The 9,405-nt window shown below is 44.6% G+C and overlaps 1 protein-coding gene across 8 annotated transcripts in view; it reads left to right on the forward strand.

Annotated features, from left to right (window-relative positions):
* The first annotated feature begins 318 nt into the window (after positions 1–318).
* The window catches only part of kifc3 (kinesin family member C3), a 57,498-nt gene continuing 48,411 nt past the window's right edge, over positions 319–9,405 (forward strand). For 2 of the 8 annotated variants that reach the window (XR_012596801.1, XR_012596802.1), the window contains exon 1: positions 543–627. The gene's annotated coding sequence lies outside the window, so the exon portion shown is untranslated. Of the gene's footprint in view, positions 442–506; positions 644–9,405 lie in introns of those variants that run through there. The other 6 variants (XR_012596800.1, XM_074656752.1, XM_074656787.1 and 3 more) reach the window with 5 other exon arrangements.

A 9,405-nucleotide genomic window follows, 5' to 3' on the forward strand; every position in this document is an offset into this window, starting at 1 on the left:
AGCAGTGTGAAGGAGAGCAGCCGAGCAGAACACCGGCTGGTACCGGGCTAACACCGGGGCTAACACCGACCAGAACACCGGCTAACACCGACCAGAACACCGGCTGGTACCGGGCTAACACCGGGGCTAACACCGACCAGAACACCGGCTAACACCGACCAGAACACCGGCTGGTACCGGGCTAACACCGGGGCTAACACCGACCAGAACACCGGCTAACACCGACCAGAACACCGGCTGGTACCGGGCTAACACCGGGGCTAACACCGACCAGAACACCGGCTGGTACCGGGCTAACACCGGGCTTTATCTGCTCATTCACGGAGAAACGACTGAAGAGGTTCACGAGGGAAACTGGAGGAGATTTACTGCTAACGGAGGAGGAGAGGAGAGGAGAGGAGAGGAGAGGAGACGAGAGGAGAGGAGACGAGACGAGGAGAGGAGAGGAGAGGAGAGGAGAGGAGAGGAGAGGAGACGAGAGGAGACGAGACGAGGAGAGGAGAGGAGAGGAGAGGAGACGAGAGGAGAGGAGACGAGAGGAGAGGAGACGAGACGAGGAGAGGAGAGGAGAGGAGAGGAGACGAGGAGAGACGAGGAGAGGAGACGAGGAGCTGCTGGGGACCGGAGGTAGGACCAGTTGACCGTCTTCTAACTTTGTCTTCTTCAGACTCTGAGAGTCTGTGATGGTGAGACGAGCTGTTAGCACCCAGCTAGCTGTCTCCTGTAGCTGTCTCCTGTTGCTGTCTCCTGTAGCTGTCTCCTGTTGCTGTCTCCTGTAGCTGTCTCCTGTTGCTGTCTCCTGTAGCTGTCTCCTGTTGTTGTCTCCTGTTGCTGTCTCCTGTAGCTGTCTCCTGTTGCTGTCTCCTGTTGCTGTCTCCTGCTGCTGTCTCCTGTTGCTGTCTCCTGTAGCTGTCTCCTGCTGTTGTCTCCTGTTGCTGTCTCCTGTAGCTGTCTCCTGTTGCTGTCTCCTGTAGCTGTCTCCTGTTGCTGTCTCCTGTAGCTGTCTCCTGTTGCTGTCTCCTGTTGCTGTCTCCTGTTGCTGTCTCCTGCTGCTGTCTCCTGTTGTTGTCTCCTGTAGCTGTCTCCTGCTGTTGTCTCCTGTAGCTGTCTCCTGCTGTTGTCTCCTGTTGCTGTCTCCTGTAGCTGTCTCCTGTTGCTGTCTCCTGTAGCTGTCTCCTGTTGCTGTCTCCTGTAGCTGTCTCCTGTTGTTGTCTCCTGTTGCTGTCTCCTGTAGCTGTCTCCTGTTGCTGTCTCCTGTTGCTGTCTCCTGTAGCTGTCCCCTGTAGCTGTCCCCCCGGTGTTGTCCCCCCGGTGCTGTCCCCCCGGTGTTGTCCCCAGTTGCTGTCCCCCTGGTATTGTCCCCGTCCCCCGGTGTTGTCCCCCCGGTCCCTGGTATTGTCCCCGTCCCCCTGGTTTTGTCCCCCCGGTGTTGTCCCCCCGGTCCCCGGTATTGTCCCCGTCCCCCGTTGCTGTCCCCCGGTGTTGTTCCCCCGGTTTTGTCCCCCCGGTGTTGTCCCCTCGGTGTTGTCCCCTCGGTGTGGTCCCCAGTTGCTGTCCCCCCGGTTCCCGGTGTTGTCCCCCCAGTGTTGTCCCCAGTTGCTGTCCCCCCGGTATTGTCCACCCGGTACCCGGTATTGTCCCCGTCCCCCGGTGTTGTCTGCCCGGTGTTGTCCCCCCGGTCCCAGGTATTGTCCCCGTCCCCCGGTGCTGTCCCCCGGTGTTGTCCCACCCGGTTTTGTCCCCCCGGTGTTGTCCTCCTGGTGCTGTCTCCCCGGTGTTGCCCCCGGTCCGCGGTGTTGTCCCCGTCCCCCGGTGTCCTGTAGATGACCTGGTGATAGTGTCAGCCTGCAGCTTTGACTGAGTCTCTTTCAGTGGATCCGTCCAGCAGCTTCCACCCAGTCAGAGACAAACAGAGCTCTACAATAGAGACAACAAGGGACAACAAGGGACAACAATAGAGACACACACGTGATGCTGAGAGACAGGCAGTAGCAGTAGATAAAGAGCTGAGATGATCCTCCTCATGATTACATGTTATTGTGATTGTTGTTAACTTGTTGACCTGTAGACCATGAAGAGAACAACATGAATCATCACTAATCTATAACTACAGAACATCTATAATCTATAACATCAGAACATCCATGATCTATAACTACAGAACATCCATGATCTATAACATCAGAACATCTATAATCTATAACATCAGAACATCTATAATCTATAACATCAGAACATCTATAATATATAACATCAGAACATCCATGATCTATAACTACAGAACATCCATGATCTATAACTACAGAACATCCATGATCTATAACATCAGAACATCTATAATCTATAACATCAGAACATCTATAATCTATAACATCAGAACATCCATGATCTATAACATCAGAACATCCATGATCTATAACATCAGAACATCCATGATCTATAACTACAGAACATCCATGATCTATAACTACAGAACATCTATAATCTATAACATCAGAACATCCATGATCTATAACTACAGAACATCTATAATCTATAACATCAGAACATCCATGATCTATAACATCAGAACATCCATGATCTATAACATCAGAACATCTATAATCTATAACATCAGAACATCTATAATCTATAACATCAGAACATCCATAATCTATAACATCAGAACATCCATGATCTATAACATCAGAACATCTATAATCTATAACATCAGAACATCCATAATCTATAACATCAGAACATCCATGATCTATAACTACAGAACATCCATGATCTATAACTACAGAACAACCATGATCTATAACATCAGAACATCCATGATCTATAACATCAGAACATCCATGATCTATAACTACAGAACATCCATGATCTATAACATCAGAACATCCATGATCTATAACATCAGAACATCCATGATCTATAACTACAGAACATCCATGATCTATAACTACAGAACATCCATGATCTATAACATCAGAACATCCATGATCTATAACTACAGAACATCTATAATCTATAACATCAGAACATCCATGATCTATAACTACAGAACATCCATAATCTATAACATCAGAACATACATGATCTATAACTACAGAACATCCATGATCTACAACTACAGAACATCCATGATCTATAACTACAGGACATCTATAATCTATAACATCAGAACATCCATGATCTATAACTACAGGACATCTATAATCTATAACATCAGAACATCCATGATCTATAACTACAGGGCATCTATAATCTATAACATCAGAACATCTATAATCTATAACATCAGAACATCCATGATCTATAACTACAGAACATCTATAATCTATAACATCAGAACATCTATAATCTATAACTACAGAACATCTATAATCTATAACTACAGGAGTTCACTCAGGGTTGGCTTTATATAACCTGTAGACCATGAAGAGAACAACATGACTCATCTCTTCTAGAGACGTTAACTCAGTAAACTCTCTGAATGAATCCAGCAGGTCTGTAGTCAGAGAGAGGACAAGTACAATAACTTTAACATCAGGAAATTGCAGGTCATCCAGGATGTATTTAGTATATACAGTTCCCTTTATTGACATCTTTATTTTGAAAAGCGGACGTAGTCCCACGTGTCTACTTCCTCTAACTTCTCCAAGGTGGTCTCTAGCTCTCCCGTCAGCTCCGTTCTCTTTATCCATCCATGGTCAGCTCCATCGGGGCCATTTCAATGCAGAGAACACCAATGTCAGTATCTGGGTGCTCTACATAATATGATGTTATACCATAACGTTACCGTCCTACCATAACATTACCGCCAAACCATAACATTACCTCCACACCATAACGTTACCGCCGTACCATAACGTTACCGCCATACCATAACATTACCGCCATACCATAACATTACAGCCACACCATAACGTTACAGTCGCACCATAACGTTACAGCCACACCATAACGTTACAGCCACACCATAACGTTACCGTCATACCATAGCGTTACCGCCATACCATAGCGTTACCGCCATACAATATCATTACAGTAATACCATAACGTTACCGCCACACCATAACGTTACCGCCATACCATAACGTTACTTCCATACCATAACGTTACCGCCGTACCATAACGTTACCTCCGTACCATAACGTTACCACCGTACCATAACGTTACAGTCACACCATAACGTTACCGTCATACCATAACGTTACAGCCACACCATAACGTTACAGCCACACCATAACGTTACAGCCACACCACAACGTTACCGCCACACCATAACATTACAGCCACACCGTAACGTTAGTCATACCATAACGTTACCGCCACACCATAACGTTACCGCCATACCATAACGTTACAGCCACACCATAACGTTACAGCCACACCATAACGTTACAGTCACACCATAACGTTACAGTCATACCATAACGTTAGTCATACCATAACGTTACAGTCATACCATAACGTTACCGCCACACCATAACGTTACCTCCATACCATAACGTTACCGCCGTACCATAACGTTACCGCCATACCATAACGTTACCACCATACCATAACGTTACCTCCATACCATAACGTTACCTCCATACCATAACGTTACCACCGTACCATAACGTTACCGCCGTACCATAACGTTACCACCATACCATAACGTTACTGCCGTACCATAACGTTACCACCATACCATAACGTTACCGCCATACCATAACGTTACCTCCGTACCATAACGTTACCTCCGTACCATAACGTTACCGCCGTACCATAACGTTACCGCCGTACCATAACGTTACCACCATACCATAACGTTACCGCCGTACCATAACGTTACCGCCTTACACTTCCTGTTAGTGGAGGGAACCAGCGAGATGATCACTTCCTGTTAGCTTTTCAAAATAAAAGTGTTAACAAAGGGAACTGTATATACTAAATACATCTATGGAAGTCAGATTGATGGATTATATTCACCAGAAGTATAAAACATTATAAATTAAAAAGAAATCCCACTAATCTGTGAGGGAAACGTCTTCATTCTTTGATTTCTGGGTTGCTGGATAATCAATGTAATCAATGATAACATGGTATGGAGGTAACGTTACCTCCATACCATAACGTTACCACCGTACCATAACGTTACCGCCGTACCATAACGTTACCACCATACCATAACGTTACCGCCATACCATAACATTACAGCCACACCATAACGTTACAGTCACACCATAACGTTACAGCCACACCATAACGTTACAGCCACACCATAACGTTACCGTCATACCATAGCGTTACCGCCATACAATATCATTACAGTCATACCATAACGTTACCGCCACACCATAACGTTACCTCCATACCATAACGTTACCGCCATACCATAACGTTACCTCCATACCATAACGTTACCGCCGTACCATAACGTTACCTCCGTACCATAACGTTACCACCGTACCATAACGTTACAGTCACACCATAACGTTACCGTCATACCATAACGTTACAGCCACACCATAACGTTACAGCCACACCATAACGTTACAGCCACACCACAACGTTACCGCCACACCATAACGTTACAGCCACACCATAACGTTACAGCCACACCATAACGTTACAGTCACACCATAACGTTACCGCCATACCATAACGTTACAGCCATACCATAACGTTACTTCCATACCATAACGTTACCGCCGTACCATAACGTTACCTCCGTACCATAACGTTACCACCGTACCATAACGTTACAGTCACACCATAACGTTACCGTCATACCATAACGTTACAGCCACACCATAACGTTACAGCCACACCATAACGTTACAGCCACACCACAACGTTACCGCCACACCATAACATTACAGCCACACCGTAACGTTAGTCATACCATAACGTTACCGCCACACCATAACGTTACCGCCATACCATAACGTTACAGCCACACCATAACGTTACAGCCACACCATAACGTTACAGTCACACCATAACGTTACAGTCATACCATAACGTTACAGCCACACCATAACGTTACAGTCACACCATAACGTTACAGTCATACCATAACGTTAGTCATACCATAACGTTAGTCATACATAACGTTACAGTCATACCATAACGTTACCGCCACACCATAACGTTACCTCCATACCATAACGTTACCGCCGTACCATAACGTTACCGCCATACCATAACGTTACCACCATACCATAACGTTACTGCCGTACCATAACGTTACCACCATACCATAACGTTACCGCCATACCATAACGTTACCTCCGTACCATAACGTTACCTCCGTACCATAACGTTACCGCCGTACCATAACGTTACCGCCGTACCATAACGTTACCACCATACCATAACGTTACCGCCGTACCATAACGTTACCGCCTTACACTTCCTGTTAGTGGAGGGAACCAGCGAGATGATCACTTCCTGTTAGCTTTTCAAAATAAAAGTGTTAACAAAGGGAACTGTATATACTAAATACATCTATGGAAGTCAGATTGATGGATTATATTCACCAGAAGTATAAAACATTATAAATTAAAAAGAAATCCCACTAATCTGTGAGGGAAACGTCTTCATTCTTTGATTTCTGGGTTGCTGGATAATCAATGTAATCAATGATAACATGGTATGGAGGTAACGTTACCTCCATACCATAACGTTACCACCGTACCATAACGTTACCGCCGTACCATAACGTTACTGCCGTACCATAACGTTACCACCATACCATAACGTTACCGCCATACCATAACATTACAGCCACACCATAACGTTACAGTCACACCATAACGTTACAGCCACACCATAACGTTACAGCCACACCATAACGTTACCGTCATACCATAGCGTTACCGCCATACAATATCATTACAGTCATACCATAACGTTACCGCCACACCATAACGTTACCTCCATACCATAACGTTACCGCCATACCATAACGTTACCTCCATACCATAACGTTACCTCCGTACCATAACGTTACCACCGTACCATAACGTTACAGTCACACCATAACGTTACCGTCATACCATAACGTTACAGCCACACCACAACGTTACCGCCACACCATAACGTTACAGCCACACCATAACGTTACAGTCACACCGTAACGTTACAGTCATACCATAACGTTACCGCCACACCATAACGTTACCGCCATACCATAACGTTACAGCCACACCATAACGTTACAGCCACACCATAACGTTACAGTCACACCATAACGTTACCGCCATACCATAACGTTACAGCCATACCATAACGTTAACTCCATACCATAACGTTACCGCCACACCATAACGTTACCTCCATACCATAACGTTACCGCCGTACCATAACGTTACCGCCATACCATAACGTTACCTCCATACCATAACGTTACCGCCGTACCATAACGTTACCTCCGTACCATAACGTTACCACCGTACCATAACGTTACAGTCACACCATAACGTTACCGTCATACCATAACGTTACAGCCACACCATAACGTTACAGCCACACCATAACGTTACAGCCACACCACAACGTTACCGCCACACCATAACGTTACAGCCACACCATAACGTTACAGTCACACCGTAACGTTACAGTCATACCATAACGTTACCGCCACACCATAACGTTACAGCCACACCATAACGTTACAGTCACACCATAACGTTACCGCCATACCATAACGTTACAGCCATACCATAACGTTAACTCCATACCATAACGTTACCACCGTACCATAACGTTACCGCCGTACCATAACGTTACCGCCGTACCATAACGTTACCACCATACCATAACGTTACTGCCGTACCATAACGTTACCACCATACCATAACGTTACCGCCATACCATAACGTTACCACCATACCATAACGTTACCGCCGTACCATAACGTTACCGCCTTACACTTCCTGTTAGTGGAGGGAACCAGCGAGATGATCACTTCCTGTTAGCTTTTCAAAATAAAAGTGTTAACAAAGGGAACTGTATATACTAAATACATCTATGGAAGTCAGATTGATGGATTATATTCACCAGAAGTATAAAACATTATAAATTAAAAAGAAATCCCACTAATCTGTGAGGGAAACGTCTTCATTCTTTGATTTCTGGGTTGCTGGATAATCAATGTAATCAATGATCCTGATCTATTTGACTTCAGGACGTCTCTGACTACAGACCTGCTGGATTCATTCAGAGAGTTTACTGAGTTAACGTCTCTAGAAGTGATGATTCATCTGGTTCTCTTCATGGTCTACAGGTTATATAAAGTCAACCCTGAGTGAACTCCTGATGTTATAGATCATAGATGTTCTGTAGTTATAGATTATAGGGTCAGGGTTTCGTAGAGGTTCTGTTGTTCTAGAGGTTCTGATGTTCTAGAGGTTGTGATGTTCTGATGTTCTAGAGGTTGTGATGTTCTAGAGGTTGTGATGGTCTAGAGGTTGTGATGTTCTGATGTTCTAGAGGTTGTGATGTTCTAGAGGTTGTGATGTTCTAGACTCAGTGGGTGTTGTTCAGGTTGGGGTGAGAACAGGAAGTGAACTGTGACCATGGAGGAACCCTGGATGTGAACCAGGGTGGTTCTGCAGCTGTTATTTCTATATATATATATATAGAGGTTGTGATGTTCTAGAGGTTGTGATGTTCTAGAGGTTCTGATGTTCTAGAGGTTGTGATGTTCTAGATGTTCTGTTGTTCTAGAGGTTCTGATGTTCTGATGTTCTAGAGGTTGTGATGTTCTAGAGGTATTCTGTTTACCATTGACGGAGCATTTTGGCAAATTGTTCTTGGGCGCTCCCCACATAATCAGCTGTGCTGCTCATCCCACAAATACATGATCCTTACAAGTGTGACATCATTGTGAAGGTAAATAAACAGGCTTTCCAACCATGTAGAATACAATGACCATTAGCATTGATACAACAGAGAGATAATCCACCAAACACAAGTTAACAACTTTGTTTTTCCAGTTTATATATATAGATTGTGATGTTCTGATGTTCTAGAGGTTGTGATGTTCTAGAAGTTGTGATGTTCTGATGTTCTAGAGGTTGTGATGTTCTAGATGTTCTGATGTTCTAGAGGTTGTGATGTTCTAGAGGTTGTGTTGTTCTAGAGGTTGTGATGTTCTGATGTTCTAGAGGTTGTGATGTTCTAGATGTTCTGATGTTCTAGAGGTTGTGTTGTTCTAGAGGTTGTGATGTTCTAGAGGTTGTGATGTTCTAGAGGTTGTGTTGTTCTAGAGGTTGTGATGTTCTGATGTTCTAGAGGTTGTGATGTTCTAGATGTTCTGATGTTCTAGAGGTTGTGATGTTCTAGATGTTCTGATGTTCTAGAGGTTGTGTTGTTGTAGAGGTTGTGTTGTTGTAGAGGTTGTGATGTTCTAGAGGTTGTGAT

The sequence above is a fragment of the Sebastes fasciatus genome, chromosome 2 (assembly GCF_043250625.1).
Source record: "Sebastes fasciatus isolate fSebFas1 chromosome 2, fSebFas1.pri, whole genome shotgun sequence".
In the NCBI taxonomy this organism is placed as follows: Eukaryota; Metazoa; Chordata; class Actinopteri; order Perciformes; family Sebastidae; genus Sebastes; species Sebastes fasciatus.